Here is an 18,847-nt window from a genome sequence, read left to right on the forward strand (position 1 = left end):
TCAGCACTTTAATTGTCCACAGAGGATACTGCAAAACCCCACTCAGTTGCATATAAAACAAAAGTGAATGGCAATTATCCTAAAAGAAAAATTCAATTTATATGAAACCCTTGTTTTCAGTAAAGTCAATTAGAGCTTTTTCACCACACCCCAATGAAGGCCATTAAAACAGTTTCACAAGAGCAATGGCCTCAGGGAAGAACATTTGGGCAAAATCTGGGAAATAAATATTTGGCTTAATATTAGGAAGCAAATTTTTTTAAATTTTTGAATAAAATTTTTTTAAAAGCATGATGAAGTTGCCACTGTAACTTATGAAAACCAATTTTAATAGCATAAATTTTCTCTTAAATCCATTATGCTTCAGTGAAAACCTAGAGGTAATACAAAATCTAATTATTAAAACACTAACTTTTTAAAGAAAGGCCAAGAGAAAAGAGAAAGTTTAATTTCTGAGTGGTTGCTGGAATTTTGATGAATCCTAGAAATACTAGAAAAAGTCATTATTATTTATGATAATTCAAACTTCCTGGAACTGAAATATTCAGATGATTATCTGGCACAGCCAGGGTACAGGGTGTTCAAATATTCTGGTAGACTGAAAACCATCATAGAGGCTTTATGTTAATGACATATGGAATGTAAAAAAAGGATAGATTTTGAAGTCTTGAAAACCTGGAGTAAGGAAAACTATTACTAGCTGGGTAAACTTGAGCAAATTATTTCACCTTTAAAATCCTGTTTATAAAATAATAGGGAAAATAATGTCTTCCTTGCAGCATTGTTTTGTTCCTTGCGGCACTGTTTTGAAAATCAGAAATAATACATGCCTGGTATATGGCATAATACAAAATAATGCCGCCAGTACCTGATGGCTATTATTGGGCTAAGAGACTATCCGCTAATGGATTTTTCTTTGTTAATATCCACTTAAATATAATGGTAAAAATTCTTACCTGGTGAATTTCTTAATGGAGATTTTTTTAAACCACAGATACTGGCAATATTAACAAATCATTACAATGATGATTATCTTATGCAAACCATTACTGTGACTTGAATAATCATTGCCTAATAAATAATCCTATATGGGTAATAATTCACTGAAAATATTAGCTAGATAAAAATATTTTGGTAAAGCAAGTTGAATGGCAATAGTATATAGCATAAATAAATTAATTTAAATTTAAATCTAAATTAATTAGATCAATTCAACTGATCTGTTTCTCCCCCTCAACCCCTCCATCTCTCCCAGTATTCTGTTATATATTTTTGAGTTAATAACTGATCCATTTCTAAATGTAAAATATAAGAATTATTTCGAAGGTCCATAAAATGTTATAATCAAATCCTTTATCTGAAATATATAAATTAGGTAAAATATGGCCTTTCTAAATCCACTCTAACTTTTGACTTTGTTGGAATTCTTGATTATAAAAAAATACAGTAAAATTATTTAAAAAATCATTGTCTTTTTCCCAGGAAATATCTATGTAAATAGAACTATTATATTTGATTTTAAAAGAAAGTCTATTTATTTACAATGCATTTATTTAGAGAACATTCAGTCCATGATATTCTTTTTTCAAACTAAAGTCATTTTAAAATAATGAAAACAATTTACTTTAAATGACAATGTTTTCATCATTGCCCAGAATAACATTTCAATGGATGGATCCAACATTATCTATGTAAGCCAGTGTATTAAACATAAATAAATAAATAAATATATATATATATACACACACATCCACACACAAATAACTAGTATATACTGGCTAGCATAGATAATGCTGGATACACACATATATGGATTTTTTTCCATGAAATTTATTAAAAGTAAATTTGACCTCAAATGGAAGAATTTCATTTTATTTATATATTTTTGGGATACTTCATATATATTAAAAATGGACAAAGAAACTTTTCAATATTATTAAATTGTTCAATAGATACTATATTATATTGGTGGAACTTTACTTTCTCATTCTTTTAATTTATAATAAAAAAAGAGGAACATACTGCTATTTATATGTTTAAAAATAATTTATCATTGAATAGAAAAACAATTTTTTTTTGTTTTTACTTATGGGATTATTTATTATCAAAGTTCAAATGATAAGCCATAACTTTTAACTCAGGAACTATTAAGGTATAACCATTAAAAGCACATGCTCTGCAATGACATTGAATCACTAGTATGAATCCTGGTTACATAAATTATTAGGTTTGTGATCTTGGGCCAATTGCATCTATGAGTTTCAGCTTTTTATCTGTTAAAATATGGAGAACAATCACACCCAATTCCCAGGTTCCCTGCAAGGATGAAGTAAGATAATGCACATAAAGCACTTAGCGCAACACTGAACACCTAGAAGTGCTTAATAAGTGACAAATGATGACATGGATGATGATGATGGTTACAGAGCAGCTAAACACTGGCTTAGTACCAATTCCAGGAATATATTTACCAAAAGAGTTATCAGGTGAAATACCCAACAGGAAGTTTATTATCTTAAAACTGCTCTAAGCTACAACAAAAATATAACTATTTCTATGTATAAGAGATTCATTTCAGAAAACATATTTATACAGCAGATGAAATATTAAATTAAACGTTCTGACTGACTCTTGGTATGTCCTCAGGCCTCATCTTTCACATTTGGCTGGGTTCACTTATATCCCATCACCTCACAGGGAACTACTGATTCTCAACTTATTTGACTTTTGTATTTTAGTAGTTAGGATTCTGACTTTGCAGCTTCTAGCCTTTGTCTCTTTAGGTCATCAAGGGTTTTGATCCTGATGTTATGATTCATAGGTGCAGACGGGCCAGCCAAAGGCTTGAAAAAAATTTTTTTAAACGCATATGGTATACACAGCACATATCTTTGGCTAAGACCTCTCAGATAATCTAGTTTGCTGAGCTAAAATTTTGGATAAGCAAAATTTAAAGAAAGATAAGATTCCACACACTATAGTTTTATGCCTTTATATAATTCATCACAAGCTACCTTTTGTTATAGGTATGTGTGTCTATTCATATTTAATTTTCAAACCTTCTATTAGAATATGAGCTCTGAAAAGCCAGAATAATATCCTCCTTATCTTTGTAACTCTCTTAGCACCTAAGAGTCAAAGATTTCATTTAAAATCTAAGGTTTAGTTTTTTTAACCAGTAAAATAAGGATAAATCTCATTTTCAGAGTTCTTCTGAGGGGTAAGAGAAATAACATAATCAAAATACCCAATAGCATGCTTAGCACACAGCAGTTGTTCACTTCCAGCACCTAAAGCAGCAGATCTAAATAAAAAAACACTGAATGGATTAGTTTAAGTACAGAAAGACTACAAATTAGCTAAGAGGTCAAGTTTGATGATGACTTTGCTGCCTCAATGAGGCCTGCACCAAATGCATTTCTCTATTCTAGTAACTGAGCATGTTTACCTTTGGGATATAGCTCAGGTTTCTATTACAAATAGACACATGATAAACAGAATAAGAAATTTGGAAAGTAAGAAACAATAGAAAAAAATTTATAAGTAAAACTTCAGAAGGACATATTTTTAATACATTTAGAATATAACATCTTCATGTATACAATTCCCCAAAACACCCAAATCATCAATTATTTGACCTACCACGGGAGTTTACTTTTAAAGTCATCCAATCTTTTTGCTTTTCCAAAAGTATGATAAATGAAAGTTATTTAATTTATATAATTTAAAAGTGAGACAGAAGCAGCCAAATTATTACACCAAGGTAATGAATTATGAATGTGAATAAGTTCCTTTAGGAAATGGTTGATATTGCTTTGGCACTATACAATAAATAATGTCTTAAATGACTAGCATGTATTAGTTTACAGCTGACAGATGAAAAATAGATGACGTGCTCATCATTATCTTTAATGGAACAAAAACAAAGAAGGTTTACTGCATAGGATTACAGGATCTCAGCTGAAAACTGTGCTGACTGGAGATCATTAAAGTCTTGGACTACAGTGAAGAAGCTTTTCCTGACAACATTTTGATGTTTTGTACAGTACTATTAAGCAGATCATAAACTAGAAAAATTTACAGGAAATTATTCTCGAGGATGTTCCAGACTCTAGAGTTCTTAAGTGGCCTGGAAAAGTTAATGTTCTCCCTATTTATCTAAATCAGTGGAAAGAAACAGAATATCAGCAGAGCTCTACTGCACGGAAAGTTATTATCAAATTTTTATAATAATATTCCTGAGGAAAAAACCCTCAAATTTCTAAGATGAAATTTTCATTTTCTCCAGTATATTCAAGTTCTTAAATTAGTAATTTCCTTGTTTGATTTCTCTGCAGCATCTCAGCAACTCATATCATTTGAGCTTTGTATATGAACTTCTATAAGATTCCTGAAGCATTGCTTGTCTTCAGTTTATTGAATCTCACTGTAAAACTATAATCTCTTGTATAAAACGCTAGCCTGAGAATTGGTTATGGCAAAATACTGGGAAGCAATAAAGTCCAAGCTTGAAGAAAAATGTTTTAGATCATCAAGAAATATTTGGAGGAATATTCATATCATATTCAGAGATAAAACATGAATAGGTTAAATGGTAGGGAAAAATTGGGGCAAACAAAATCTGTGAAAGAGAAGAGGGAAGCTGAAGTTGTAGGCAGGGCTCTTGATACTGGTCGGGGGATCTAGAGGACACAGGAACAGAGTAGAGGAACTCTTGGCACTGTGGTAAATTAAGCAATCACAAGAGCAAGAAGATGCTCTTATTTGCATCACCTTATTTTCATTTCATGTAATAATTCAGAGTGGATGCTTTTGTTAGTACCACACCTGTAGGTACTCTCTTTTTAAGGAACTATTTCTAGATGTTCTTTTTTCTGTCCAAAATTCTCATCATTGTCTGATTTGAATGTTGCACTGTGCAAAAATCAGTCAATAGATCATTTTGTCTAGATAGGACTTCTAAAGAAGTTTGTGTGATAAATCCTCTGCTTTGGAGGGAGAAGACAATGAGGAAGGGCCAGAGAAAACTGAGCAATAATTTAAGATTTAACTTTGTAAACAGTACCCTGCAAATGAAATCCCAGCTAGAAAACTCTTAATTTCTTTCAAGAGAATTGATCATTGCGTTGAGTGCTCCTAAACTACTTTATTCATGCCTTTCTTACACTTTTATCACGTTTCTGTTTCTACATGTCTCTGTCTCTTTCCTATCTATCTATCTACCTTCTACCTATCATTTTTTCTTGCTAGATTATAAATTCCTTGAGGAGAATTATTGTCATATTGATTTTAGTATTCCCATTATCTAGATCAGTAATGCCTAACTAGGAACTCAATGAATTTTTAATGAATAGAAGTGAATGGAATGGTTATTTTATCTGGGCTATATCCCGAGGTACTGTCTCCAATATAAAGTATCAAATTGGAGTATAAAGTGAAAAAGTCAAAGTGTTAGTTGCTCAGTCACGTCCGACTCTTTGCATCCCCGTGTACTGTAGCCCACCAGGCTCCTTTGTCCATGGGATTCTCCAGGCAATAATCCTGGAGTGGGTTGCCGTGTCCTCCTCCAGGGGATCTTCCTGACCCAGGGATCAAACCTGGGTCTTCTGCATTGCAGGCAGATTCTTTACTATCTGAGCCACCAGGGAAGCCCAAGTCAGAGTATAAACTACTGTAATGAGAGCTGAATAGAGTTTAGGCAGTTAATCCTTTCATTCTCTGTAATGGGTATGGATAGGAAGTGGTGTGCTGATACATGTTTAACAATCAGCTATCCAAAAGGGAAAAATTCTGATTTACAGAGTTGGCTGACTTCTGAGAACAAATACTCCCACTATGGCTGATTTCCCCAGGTGGCGCTAGTGGTTAAGAACCTGCCTGACGATGCAGGAGACTTAACCCTGTGTTTGATCCCTGCGTCGGGAAGACCCCCTGGAGAAGGGACCGGCAACCCACTTCAGTATTCTTGCCTGGAGAATCTTATGGGCAGAGGGGCCTGGAGGGTACAGTCCATGGGGTCACAGAGTCAGACACGACTGAAGTGACGTAGCAGGCATGACTGATCTCAAGTTACCAACCAAGTGGTCACTGAATGAGAGGTTGGTGCATACCACCAGGGGTGGGGGTCTAGAAATAAATGCACTTTGTAGGACTCCCAAAGACATATAGGAGACAAGAAGTTAAGGACAATAAGATATCGTATCTGCAAATTACTCATCTTGTGAAAGATGGAATAAGAATAGCTTAAGGTAAAGAAACGCAGTTGTGGACAGAGTAGCCATTAGCTTGGAGGCCAAGACTTACTAAAGAGCCACTACTCTTGGTCTGAAAGAAACTGATAAGTTTCTTGGAGAATTTGTAGAGGAAGAATTAATACTAGTAGTCATGATGACTTTCCCAAAGACTTGGTTCTGTGAGAATTCTGTATCTGTTAGGAATCAGTGTTTCCTTGAGAAACCTCATCCTGTATTTACTTTCACTGATTCCTCACAATTTTCAGAGATGGAAATGCTAGTTCTGTGATGAAATCCAGGTTTAGAAATCTTATGTGGCTGTAGAGCTTGTGCTTTTGCCTTTAACAAATGCATTTACCATTTTCTTTCTCAGGATCCGTAACTCTTCCCCCATTCTAACCTATTACTTATTAGAACTGTTCTCAAAAACAGACATCAAAAATATCCTAATTACCAGCCAGTAGTGTCTCTTTAGTTTTCTTTGTTTTTGATTTTGTTATTACATCTAATGCTATTGAAGTCCAGTCCTCTCTTCCTGAAGCTTTTCCATAACGGCTTCTCAAATAATGTCACTCATGGCTTCTCCCCTATCTCTCTATTCATTCTTAATCTCTTTTGCTGGCTTTACTTTTTCTTACTTGATTTTAAATTACACTTTTCAAAAAACGTCAATCTTTAGCCTTCTTTTCTTTTCACTATATATATTCCCACAGAATGATATAATCTATTATCTACTCAGGTAATGATTAAAAATCTTTATCTTTTACCTTTCACTTCTCTCCCAGGCTTCAGACTTGTATTTCCAGATGCTAACAGGACATTTCCCATATGTTGTTTTGTAGGTATATCAAATTTAATGTGGCCAAAACCAAATTTATTCCCTTTCACCCCTAACCAGGTTTTCTTGTATCTTTTATATTCCCTCTATTATTTAATAGGCTCAATAACCAACTAAAACCTAGAAATCTAGTGAGTTATCTTTGACTTCTCTTTGTCCAAAATTCCCCATTCTAATAAACCAGAATGTCTTGATATTTAGGTACTTGGGGCTTATGAATGGATCCTTGTCTTTTTAAAAAAATTTATTTTTAATTGGAGGATAATTGCTTTATAATGTTGAATTGGTTTCTGCCACATGAATCAGCCGTAGGTATACATATGTCTCCTCCCACACCTTGAACCTCCCTCCCCACCTTCAACTCCTCTAGGTTGTCATAGCACCAGGTTTGAGCTCCCTGCATCATACAGCAAATTCCCACTGGCTATCTATTTTACATATGGTAATGTATCTGACTCAATGCTTCTCCAAGTCCTCAGATTAGAAGCTTGTAAGATCTAGCTAGAATTAATAAATAATCATAAGGAAACTCTTCTTAGCCATCAGAATTTCTGATATCTGTCCTTTGTACATATCTTTAAATATTACATGACTCATTATATAATTTTTTGCAGAATATTTATGTATTTTATTAGGACACAGGATATAGATATTACAGATACTGTAATCTGTAACATCCCAAAAGTTGTAACAGAAATAAGACATGAGAATTTAGCAGTAGGATAATGATCCTGGGAATCTGTAGCAGGAAGAAAAATTTTTAAAAAGTAATGGATTGAAGATATGAAGCAGGGCTCCCTTTCAAATATTAATTAGGTCCTATCAGGGAGGGAATTGGGAGGCATAAATTGGGAAACTGGGACACACATATAAACACAACTATATAGAATATATAATTAATAGCCTATTGAATAATACAAGAAACTCTATTTAATACTCTGTAATGATCTATATGGGAACAGAATCTTTAAAAAAGTGTATATATGTGTATATATAACTCACCCACTTTGCTACACAGCGGAAACTAACATAACACTGTAAATCAACTATAAAAGAAAAAAAAGTAAGTAATAAAGTAATTCAAGGTATTTGCATTTTAAGAGAATCAGACTAAGTAATAGACTGAATAGTACTGAAAAAGCTAAAAGGGCTTGATAATTGCCTTGACTCATCAAATTTAGGCATGAGTGTGTGAGTGAGTGAAGTCGCTCAGTGGTGTCCGACTCTTTGCGACCCCATTGACTGTAGCCCCCCAGGCTCCTCCGTCCACGGGATTCTCCAGGCAAGAATACTGGAGTGGGTTGCCATTTCCTTCTCCAGGGGCTCATCAAATTTAGGCATAGGGCAGATATAATTGCATTCTGTTGAAAATCTGGAAGAGGCCCACTACACGTATTTTTTTCTGTGAGAAGATAGTGAAGGATCACTTGGGTTTGGATGAAGATCATTTTGGATGGAGGCAACAATCAAACACGGGAAGGAATAACAATTATGTCTAGCTTGGACTATACCAATAGCCTCTGGCTGGGACTCCTTAACAAGGACTTAAACGGATCCTTTTCAAATCTGTTGTAATTATACCATCAGAGTTATATGCAAAAAACACAAATTTGTTTGTATTTGTGACTTTTTCAAAAATCTTCAAAGACCATAATTGTAAAGGAGAACATTCTAGATTTTTAACTGAGAGATTTAAAGCTCTCCACAATCTGGTCCCAAGCAATTTTTCCATTCTTACCTTCTAATATGTATCCCATTTTGTTTAATATTACTATTCTAAAGAACTATTAGCTGTTCCTTAAACATAGCTTGTGTTCATATGCTTTTTTTTTAATTAATTTTTTTTTTTTTTACTTTAAAATATTGTATTGGTTTTGCCGTACATCAACATGAATCTGCTATGGATGTACACGTGTTCCCCATCCTGGACCCCCCTCCCACCTCCCTTCCCGTACCATCCCTCTGGGTCAATGTTCATAGGCTTTTATGTTATAACTTTGCATAAGGACATGTCTGTCCTTCACCACATATATTATTCTGTAATGTATTCCCAGATTTCTTTAAGCCAAATTAATATTTCTCTTTTTATTCTTCTTTTGCATGGTTTACTTTTATTATATTACTTAATATAACCTATTTTCTATGAGTAATACTTATGTCCATGTGATTCCCTGATTTGATTATGAACTCTTAGATGGGAAGGACTACCCCTGCCTGCCTTTGCCTTTGGAGAAGAAAATGGCAACCCACTCTAGTATTCTTGCCTGGAAAATCCCAGGGACAGAGGAGCTTGGAGGCTATAGTCCATGGGGTCACAGAGGGTCAGACACGACTGAGTGACTGAGCACGCACACATGCCTCTGTCTCTTCTCCCACCCTCTATTTGTGTCATCCTCTCTCTTCTGTTTTTCATTTTTTCCTTCCTTTTTCCCCTCCTTCCATTATTCCTGCCTCCTTCACTTGGTCCTTGATTTTTTAAAAAATTATTATTTACTTGTTTCTCTGATAATTTTTTCTTTTAATGTTGCAAAACCAGAATTCACTTATAGCTGACCAGCTTTAGAAACACCCCAGGTATGCAGTTCAGTAACAGGAAAGAGAAAGTTTCTAAATGTCCCTTGAGATCACAAGATACGTTCAGACATAAAAAAGAGGACTCACACAACCACACTTTAAAAAAAAAAAGCCCAAGAAAGGTATTTGATATTAAAAGCATACTTTTAGTTATTCACACATCACTGATTCATTCAAAAAAAATAACAATATTTTAAAGCTGGAAGTGACCTCAGAGAAGATGTAATATACTTTCCTTATTTTATAGATGAGAAAATTTAGAGACCAAGAAGTCAAATGAATTGACTAAGCTCATAAAACTTGTTAGTATTAGACTTTCTATTTTCATTAAAAAAAAATTTGCGAGCTACAATTTCACATTTAATAGGATACAAGGCAAGCATATTCAGAATCGAACCACTTAAAAAAATTCACATACTGTTTTCTTCTTTAAGTATATACTTTAAAATAAAGATTTTCTTTTCTGAAATTTTGAAAACTATATAAAATGACATGTAAAATCAGAATACAAAGCCAGCATGGAAATACTACAACACTTATAATTTATGTACTTATAACTATACTTCGATGAATTTTAAACAAGTAAAACTTTTAAATAATAAAAAATCACACAAACATATTTTATATCATATTGAAATAACACCTTCAAAAAAAAAAAAAGAAATAACTTGTTCTAATGTGACTGAACCCTGAAGACTGTTAACCTTGGGGGGTGAATATGCCTAGTCATGAAAATGACCTGAAAAGGGCCAATCATAAAATCACAGACATTTTCTTTATTAGTACAAAAGTTATATTAAACTGGCGGGTAATGTTTTATCCATCAGAATGGAGTTCAACTGTCAGGTTTTTGTTATTACTCCCATCTCATTTGTTATAATAAATAACAAGAATAGCTACCATTATGGGCATTCCCACATGCCAGGGTGAATTCTGTATACTTTTACATATAATATTTCTACCTCATAAAATTATCACCAGCTAAAAGTTCCTTTTCTTGTATCAGTTACATTCTGAGGTTAGCTACATTATTTTTAGACTGGAGTATTATTTTATTATCTTCAAAAGTGATGAAATAGAAATTATCAAAATTCTATGCTTAGGAAAACATTAGTAAATTAATTTTGCTAATAAATAATATCTGTAATCCTCACAACTGATGAAAAATTATAAATTTTTGTGCTCATGAAGAAAGTTTTTACATAATAAAATTATAGATATGTTCAAATTATAATTAGCCAAATTAAACTGATATTAGAGATATGGAGGATTGCATGCTGCCCTAGCTAACTGAGTACCTTAACTGAGTAAATGTTTTAAGTCTCACTTCAAACTTAGTTATAATTTATTTCATGTGAAATATGAGATAAAAACATTACACACATAAATTTATTCTCTAAATCATAATTATTACACAATAAGTTAGTTAAAAATTTCAATCATTTGTGAGAATACATTAAGTAAAGAGCCTGACACTGATCAGAGATTACTGAATCAATAAAGGAGACAACAGTAGATAAAGAAAATGAAATATAAAAAAAATCTAGTCCAAATCTAATTTTGAAGATTAGGCTATGAGATTAAATGATTTGCTTAGTTAGTGAGGAAGTTGCCTAAAACCCATGTGTTAATACCTAATGATTTTTTTTCTATGCAGCCTCCAAAGTACATTTACAGATAACAAGGTTCCCTCAATTTGTACAGAGGAAAAAGCTGGGTTGTGAAGAACTCTTGGGCAATTTACCCAATGTCTTAGCGCATAACTGGTAGAATCAAAATTAGAACCCTAGTCTTCCAAATTTTTCTGAGTATTCTTTTTCTATGATTAACTCCAGACAGAAATCAATAATCATATATCCATTAGAAAATTTGTTTTTAACTCTTAGGTAATAACCTACCCACACTCTCTCCAGAAATGTGTTTCTTGTCCCTGCTTTTCCGTGGAGAGTCTACAAAGATGAGTAAACTACATATCCATTCTTAAGAAGTGTATAGTTTAATAAAAAGGTGTGAAAAAAGCATCATATAAGACAGGATATATGTATTTTAAGAAGTGATAAGTGCCATGGTTGGTTCATAAGGTTTATATGTTTTCATATCTCTGTTGTTTTGAATATTCTTCTACTTGTAATTTTTATATGACTATACGTAACCCTTTTAAATTATATGAAATTTGAGTTGGAAAGAATGTTTTTGCCCTATTTGTCACATTTCCTTTTTTCCTTATTTCCCGTATCCTCCTTGATTCTATAGAGCAAGATCTCTCACCCCTTGGTGACCCGTATCTTTCATCCCTTGTATCCTCTGTAGGGCGTCCCGAGTTGTTCACAAGCCAGCAAGCCCGCAGGTCTTATGAAAGCAAAGGCATACATTTCTATTTTTGCTGAAGGTAAAAGAAAAATGTTTCCCTCTTGTGTTCTTTGGAAATATACTGAAAGAAATTATGCTCTTAGCAATAGCAGCTATTGTCCACAGGTTGACCCTTTTACCAGCAAGTAGCCAGATGCAATTTATTTAAAATTCTTTCTATATTTACTAAAAAAGGGAGAAATAAATGACAGTTCCTTCTGTAATCCTGTAGTGTTCTTTAATACATAAGTTGGTTCTACTCATCTCAAATGACTTCTTCATAATTAAAAAAAAAATCTATTTTATACTTCCTGAACTGACATGTGGTTTTCCTGGCCTGACATGTGATTAAACAATAGGGGGTAGCAATTCACAAATAAAATGCAAAGAAAGAGGACACATGTTTAAATGTCTGCCTCAGAAAACATCTAAAATTTAAATGTGGTCTTATAACCAAAGGAAAATAATTTTTAAAATGAACTTGCAAACAGAATATTTCATATCCTAGGATGTGAGAAGGTAGTTGGAAAAACAGAGAACAGTGAACACAATTTTAAGAAATCAAAAAGTCTGAAACAAAATAGCTATAGTTTGTTGCCTAAAAACCCATATTTACATTACAATAAAATATGCTTTCATAATGCATTAAGGTAATAAACTAAATATTATTAACTACTTTGTAGAGATATATTGTAACTAAACTGCATATCCTCAAAGTTCATATGTTGTAGTGCTAACTTCTAGTATCTCAGAATGTGACTGTTTTGGAGATAAAGCCTTTAAAGAAGTGATTAAGGTAAAATGAGGTCACACTGGTAGGCCTTAATCCAATATGACTGGAACACAGACACAACAGAAGGATGACCCTATGAGGACATAGCAAGAGGATGGCCAACCCCAACCCAAAGAGAACTTGAAAGAAATCAAACCTGCCAATACTTTAATCTTGGACTTCTAGTCTCCAGACTGTAAGAAATTTAATTTCTGTTGTTTAAACAACCTAGTCTTGACATTTTGTTATGGCAGCCCTATCAAATTAACATAAGATGTAAAGAAAAAAGAAACTTAAAGTTAGAAACTTTTACATTCAAAGATTATTCACAGATAAAAATATAAAAATTCTAAATTTCTACTATTAAGTTTTTAACTGTAGGTCTGTTAGATAAAGTGAGGTATATTGGTACCTATAAGATGAGGAAGAAATAAACAGTTGTTACTTCCATCAGTTAAAATATGGAGGAGAGAAATTTTCCTTTGGCTCAGAGCTTTAAGGATGTGTGTGTATGTATAGATATATACACAGAATTAAATTATCTACAAATGTAATTTTATCTCTCTGTTTTTAAAGTTGAAGTACATTCCAGCTGGCTGAAGAGTAGACATGACAAGAATAATAATTTGAGGCAGATCAAAAGTTAACTAACCTGATAAGAATGAGAGAACCCAAATCACTTTTTATGCTTTTTAGATTATCATTAATTTTTACACTTTTCCTTCCTTCCTACTCCCATATTTTTTGGGATTATTTTAGAGATATACTAATCTATATCTAGTATATTGTTGATGGCAACAAATATAGACCTGGGTAAGAGCAAGGTCTCTGTTGAAAATGATTTCTCTTTTTCTCTTTCTTCCCTATCACCATCATCATCATCATCCCACCATCATCATACTATAGCTAACATTTCCTTTTTCCTTAGGGCTTCCCTTGTGGCTCAGCTGGTAAAGAATCTGCCTATAATACAGGAGACCTGGGGTTTGATCCCTGGGTTGGGAAGATCCCCTGGAGAAGGGAAAGGCTTAAGAGTTATACATACAGATTCAATCTTGAAAACAACCCTTTGAGGTAGGTATTATTATTAGCACCCTGTGGTAATTTTGCTAAAGAGTGTGAAGCTAACTTATTGCAAGGTTATGCAGAAATGAGCACAACTAGAGAAAATTGAAAGTAGAATAGACATTTAGAGAAACGGTATGTTTTAGTGAAGAAATCCAGGTGCAGCCACTAGCATTCTCCCTGACATCTTCATCAGTAAGTGATAAGATTTCTTGACCTAGTTTGGGATGGAAACTTTAAGTAGGTGATCTTAATTCTGATTTTAAAAAAATGAAACCATTTTCCTGGACATCTGGCTAGACTAAGCCTAGCAGTTTTGTTGTTGTTGTTGTTGTTTTTAATGTGAATCCTACTTCCGTTTATAAAACGGTTATACAGCTTATTCCAAGAAAGGATACTTCATTACTTCCTGTAAGACACCTTCACTTATTCCTTGAGGACCTCACAGAGTAGAGACTGGGTTACTAAAATCACTCTTAATTAGAATTCTCTTGCTCTATGTATCAGATGATTCCATCTAATGCTGGTACAATGGTGTCTGTTTCATACAAATATCAGGTTCTCTGTGTAGCTTAAGAATCAGTGATGCAGCAGCTCTTCTTCTAGTGGGCACCCAGCCCAGATCAATTATACTATTGTTGGCCGGTGTCGTGTGCTACCAGAAACTCAACTTTTCCATTTATCTATGAAGAAAAGTTCCCTATAATTTTATTTTAATCGCTGCTATAAAATTATATCTTTCATTTCTTCACCTTCAATAAATATATGTATTTTCATATATCATCTTAGGGATTTGTATAAGGCTACCTAATCTACATTTTAAAATTTACTTTTTATAAATTTGGCTTTTCAGTTTTCAGATCCATTTATGTCACTGCTGTTACAGAGTATTTCTTTTAAAATACCTATAGCCATATTTCACCCATTAATCAACTTTCCAAGAACCAGTCAGGCTCATTCAAAGTCAACCTTGATAACATCATTTCTGAATTTCAGTAATTTAGTCTGTAATTTCTCATCATATGTTCTGTGCTCTTTTTGTCTATATATCCTTTGAAGATTCATAAATTATTTCTCCTTAAATTTTATTTTTTGGGGGGATCTCTGCTGCTTTAATCTATTTGAGAATAAAGGGAACATTCAATGATATGAGTTACACTAAAATCCTTTTCATTAGTTCAATTATTTCTTTACCATTTCCTTTTGACATTATCATATTCACACCTGGTGTCTATGAAACATTTGTTGTTATTATAAAATAATAATAACAAATATCTTTACCATTTATTAAGCAGTTTACTAAAAGCTAAACCATATATATACATTATCTTATTTCCTCCTAATCATCAACATATAAAATAGATAAGAAATAGATCTCAAAGCTTATTTAATAAAGAAACTGAGAAGAGGAGGTTAAACTACCGAAAGTCACCCAGGTGGAGTTTGCTTAACTCCAGGCTGGGTTCTCATCTTGGACACTGACCTCATTTTGATATTAGAGTCTTGAAGTACTCCTGACTCACAAACAACAAACATACAAGAATCACATATATGCCTCTCCTTACCAGCTCCTACCTATCTCCCCTCTTCTGGAGTCCCAACTGTTTGTGTGTTGAAAGTCAAATTAAAACATTTAAGGCTGGCCTTGAATGTGTATTTTCAGTGTTGAGAAGAGAATAAGGTCTAATAAAGGGAACAGCTTAGTTAACAACAACAATTTATTTGCCAAAAATATTTTGCCTTGAACTGTCTGAATTTTTTATATTGATACTGCCTACAACTTCATCTTGTGAGGTTTATTTGTATTTATAGATCTTTTCTTTTTTTTTTTTAAAGAAACTATCTCTGTGCTATGTAGTTCATATTGTAATGTAAATTACTTTCGTGGGCTTGCTTTCTTCCTAATATGCCTCTGAAACCAGTGAAAGTGTTAGTCACTCAGTTGTGTCCGACTCTTTGTGACCCCATGGACTGTAGCCCACAAGGCTCCTCTCTCCATGGAATTCTCCAGGTGAGAATACTGGAGTGGATAGCTATTCCCTTCTCCAGGGGATCTTTCCGACCCAGGGATTGAACCCAGGTCTCCCACACTGCAGGCAGACTCTTTACTGACTGAGCCACCAGGGAAGACCTGAAATTAGTGAAAGTATCTTTAAAAGACAAGAAGCCTGGGAGAAGAGGTGTCAAGTGCCCCATTAGGTACATACAAAGAAGGATAAAAACTCTTTTCCTTTCTTTGCTCCATTGTACCCTGATCCCAGAACACTAAATGGATTAATATGAACTTCTGGTTCGCATCTGAAAAATTCTGGGAAATTTATTGACTATAATACTTAATTTTAGAAAGATAAACACCAAAAAAGAAAATTTTAGTTGCTAAAATAGGGATAAGATACTTTTGTGATAATTTTGTGAGAACATTAGCTCCAAAAGAGAGCACTTTTTCCTACAGGAAAATAAAATTTGATTTCCAAATAAACACAGTATCAATAAACTATAGTTTCCCTGTTGAAATCTTATGGACTACCCTTTTAAAAAAATCCTCTGAGTTCACTTAAAAACACTAAATATGGCTAATTTAAAAAGCAAACATCATGTTTAAGTATATGATGTTTGCTTTTTAAATTAGCCATATTCAAAAGCAGAGACATTACTTTGCCAACAAAGGTTTGTCTGGTCAAGGCTATGGTTTTTCCTGTGGTCATGTATGGATGTGAGAGTTGGACTGTGAAGAAGGCTGAGTGCCGAAGAATTGATGCTTTTGAACCGTGGTGTTGGAGAAGACTCTTGAGAGTCCCTTGGACTGCAAGGAGATCCAACCAGTCCATTCTGAAGGAGATCAGCTCTGGGATTTCTTTGGAAGGAATGATGCTAAAGCTGAAACTCCAGTACTTTGGCCACCTCATGCGAAGAGTTGACTCATTGGAAAAGACTCTGATGCTGGGAGGGATTGGGGCCAAGAGGAGAAGGGGACGACAGAGGATGAGATGCCTGGATGGCATCACTGACTCGATGGACATGAGTTTGAGTGAACTCCGGGAGTTGGTGATGGACAGGGAGGCCTGGCGTGCTGCGATTCATGGGGTCGCACAGAGTCAGACACGACTGAGTAACTGATCTGATCTGATCTGATACACACTGTTTATCAATTATTGCTAATTATTGTAATCATATTACTCATGGAAAGGTAGTTGGCTTATGCTGAAGTATAACTCACATTGTTAAATGTAATAAATCACATTCTTCTAAACCAATGGGGAGCAGAGAATGTTGGTTTTAAGTTGATCCTTAAATTTATCTGAGAGTAGAATAGGTGAATCACATTTAAGCTGGGATAAAGAGAATGTAATAGGCATGAAAGGGTGCACAGGCTGGCTGCATAGTTAAATTCTGTTTTGAAGGGGAAAGCCCTGAGAATTCATCCACTGATGAAACAGGAATCATGTCTGCACCTGGATTTGATTAAATATTTAATTAATTAATTAGCTCTTATTAAATATAGGATGTCTACTTACAAATTTCCTAATATATTTAAAATATACTTAGAAAGACAGTAACTTTAAAGGCACTGTTCTACAGGTACTTTCAAAGTGAATTACTAAGGAGATATTTTATAAATTAGTAATACTTGTTTACAACTATCAGTGCAGAACACTTGAGAAATTCAGGAAGGCAATGCCATTTAAAATATATAGTTTTTTAAAAAACTTCGTTAACAATTATATCCCATCAAAACTTCTTCATAGCTTCACTAGAATTTCAGGAATATAGCTCAGAGGTACAGCACATGCTCCATGGCTTTTGAACTTAATCTGTTATCTCAAAATTGAAAACGAGGTTAGCTACAAATAATACTTTCCATGATTTAATGTGAATTGGTGTAGATTACTTAATCTTTCTATCTATGGCTTAGTTCCCTTCCTTATTACATGATTTTTTCAAGAATGAGTTGTTATATTGAAAAGAATACTGGAGTGGGTAGCCTATCCCTTCTCCAGGGGATCTTCCCAACCTAGGAATTGAACTAGGGTCTCCTGCATTGCAGGTGGATTCTTTACCAGCTGAGCTATCAGGGAATCCCAATATATTGAAGCACATAGGTCAGCAGCAAATATTTAGCTGGTACTTGCTAATCAAACAAGGAAGAAAAGAATGGTAATATAGGGTAAATATCCCTAGTTAAAAAGAGAGGGATGTTGTTGAAAATTTTACTATAAAGAATTGTTAGTATGGAAATGAATAATAACTAAGTCTATACATGCACTTGACTGAAAAAGAATCCTCTGCAATTTTCTCTTTCATCCATGAGGGAGGTAGTCCAAAGTAGGGATGATAGGCAGACAGATGATCCAGCAAAGACAGTTCCACATCAGGAAATTCAGAGTGGAACAAAATAGAGTTGTGTTTTGGATTCTTTTAAAATCTTAATGATTTGATTGCCTTTTTGGTTAGGCTGAATGCATAACTCCAGCAATTGAAAACAGATTTCTAAGTATTTGACATTCAATAGGTAGGATTCGTTAGAAACTGGAAGAGGGCTTGTAAAGATCAGATCACTTATTCTCAAAGGAAGTCTCCATTTTTAAGTGACATCATTCCTCATTGTCTTCTGAATAAAACCCTAAAAGAGGAAGTCAGTTACCTAGAAGTAAATTCTATAAGCAGCCTGTCTTAGAGCAGTGATGCTCAAACTATAGTCCACATCAGAATCACTTGGCAGGTTTGCTAAAAGACAAGAACCTCACTCCCAGAGTTTTGTTTAAGCTGTCTATGGGGTCGCACAGAGTCGGACACGACTGAAGCGACTTAGCAGCAGCAGCAGTTCTGGAGCAGGCCAGATAACTGATTTCCAAAAATTCTGAAGTGACGTTGATGCTATTGGTCTGGAGCTACAGTTTGAAAACCACTGCCTTAGCAAATACATAGGAAATTATGTTGCTTAGGATAATTAGTCTTTGCCAAGACTTAAATCTTCTCTAACCTAAAATAATTGGTGTCAAAGTTATAAAACTTTGA

At 34.0% G+C, this 18,847-nt stretch overlaps 1 protein-coding gene across 1 annotated transcript in view; it reads right to left on the reverse strand.

Moving 5' to 3' along the window:
- RIMS2 (regulating synaptic membrane exocytosis 2) overlaps positions 1-18,847 on the reverse strand; it is a 319,527-nt gene that overhangs the window by 140,770 nt on the left and 159,910 nt on the right. The gene's annotated exons all lie outside the window — the stretch shown is intronic.

Source organism: Bison bison, unplaced genomic scaffold, assembly GCF_000754665.1.
Source record: "Bison bison bison isolate TAMUID 2011002044 unplaced genomic scaffold, Bison_UMD1.0 scf7180017864491, whole genome shotgun sequence".
Classification (NCBI taxonomy): domain Eukaryota; kingdom Metazoa; phylum Chordata; class Mammalia; order Artiodactyla; family Bovidae; genus Bison; species Bison bison.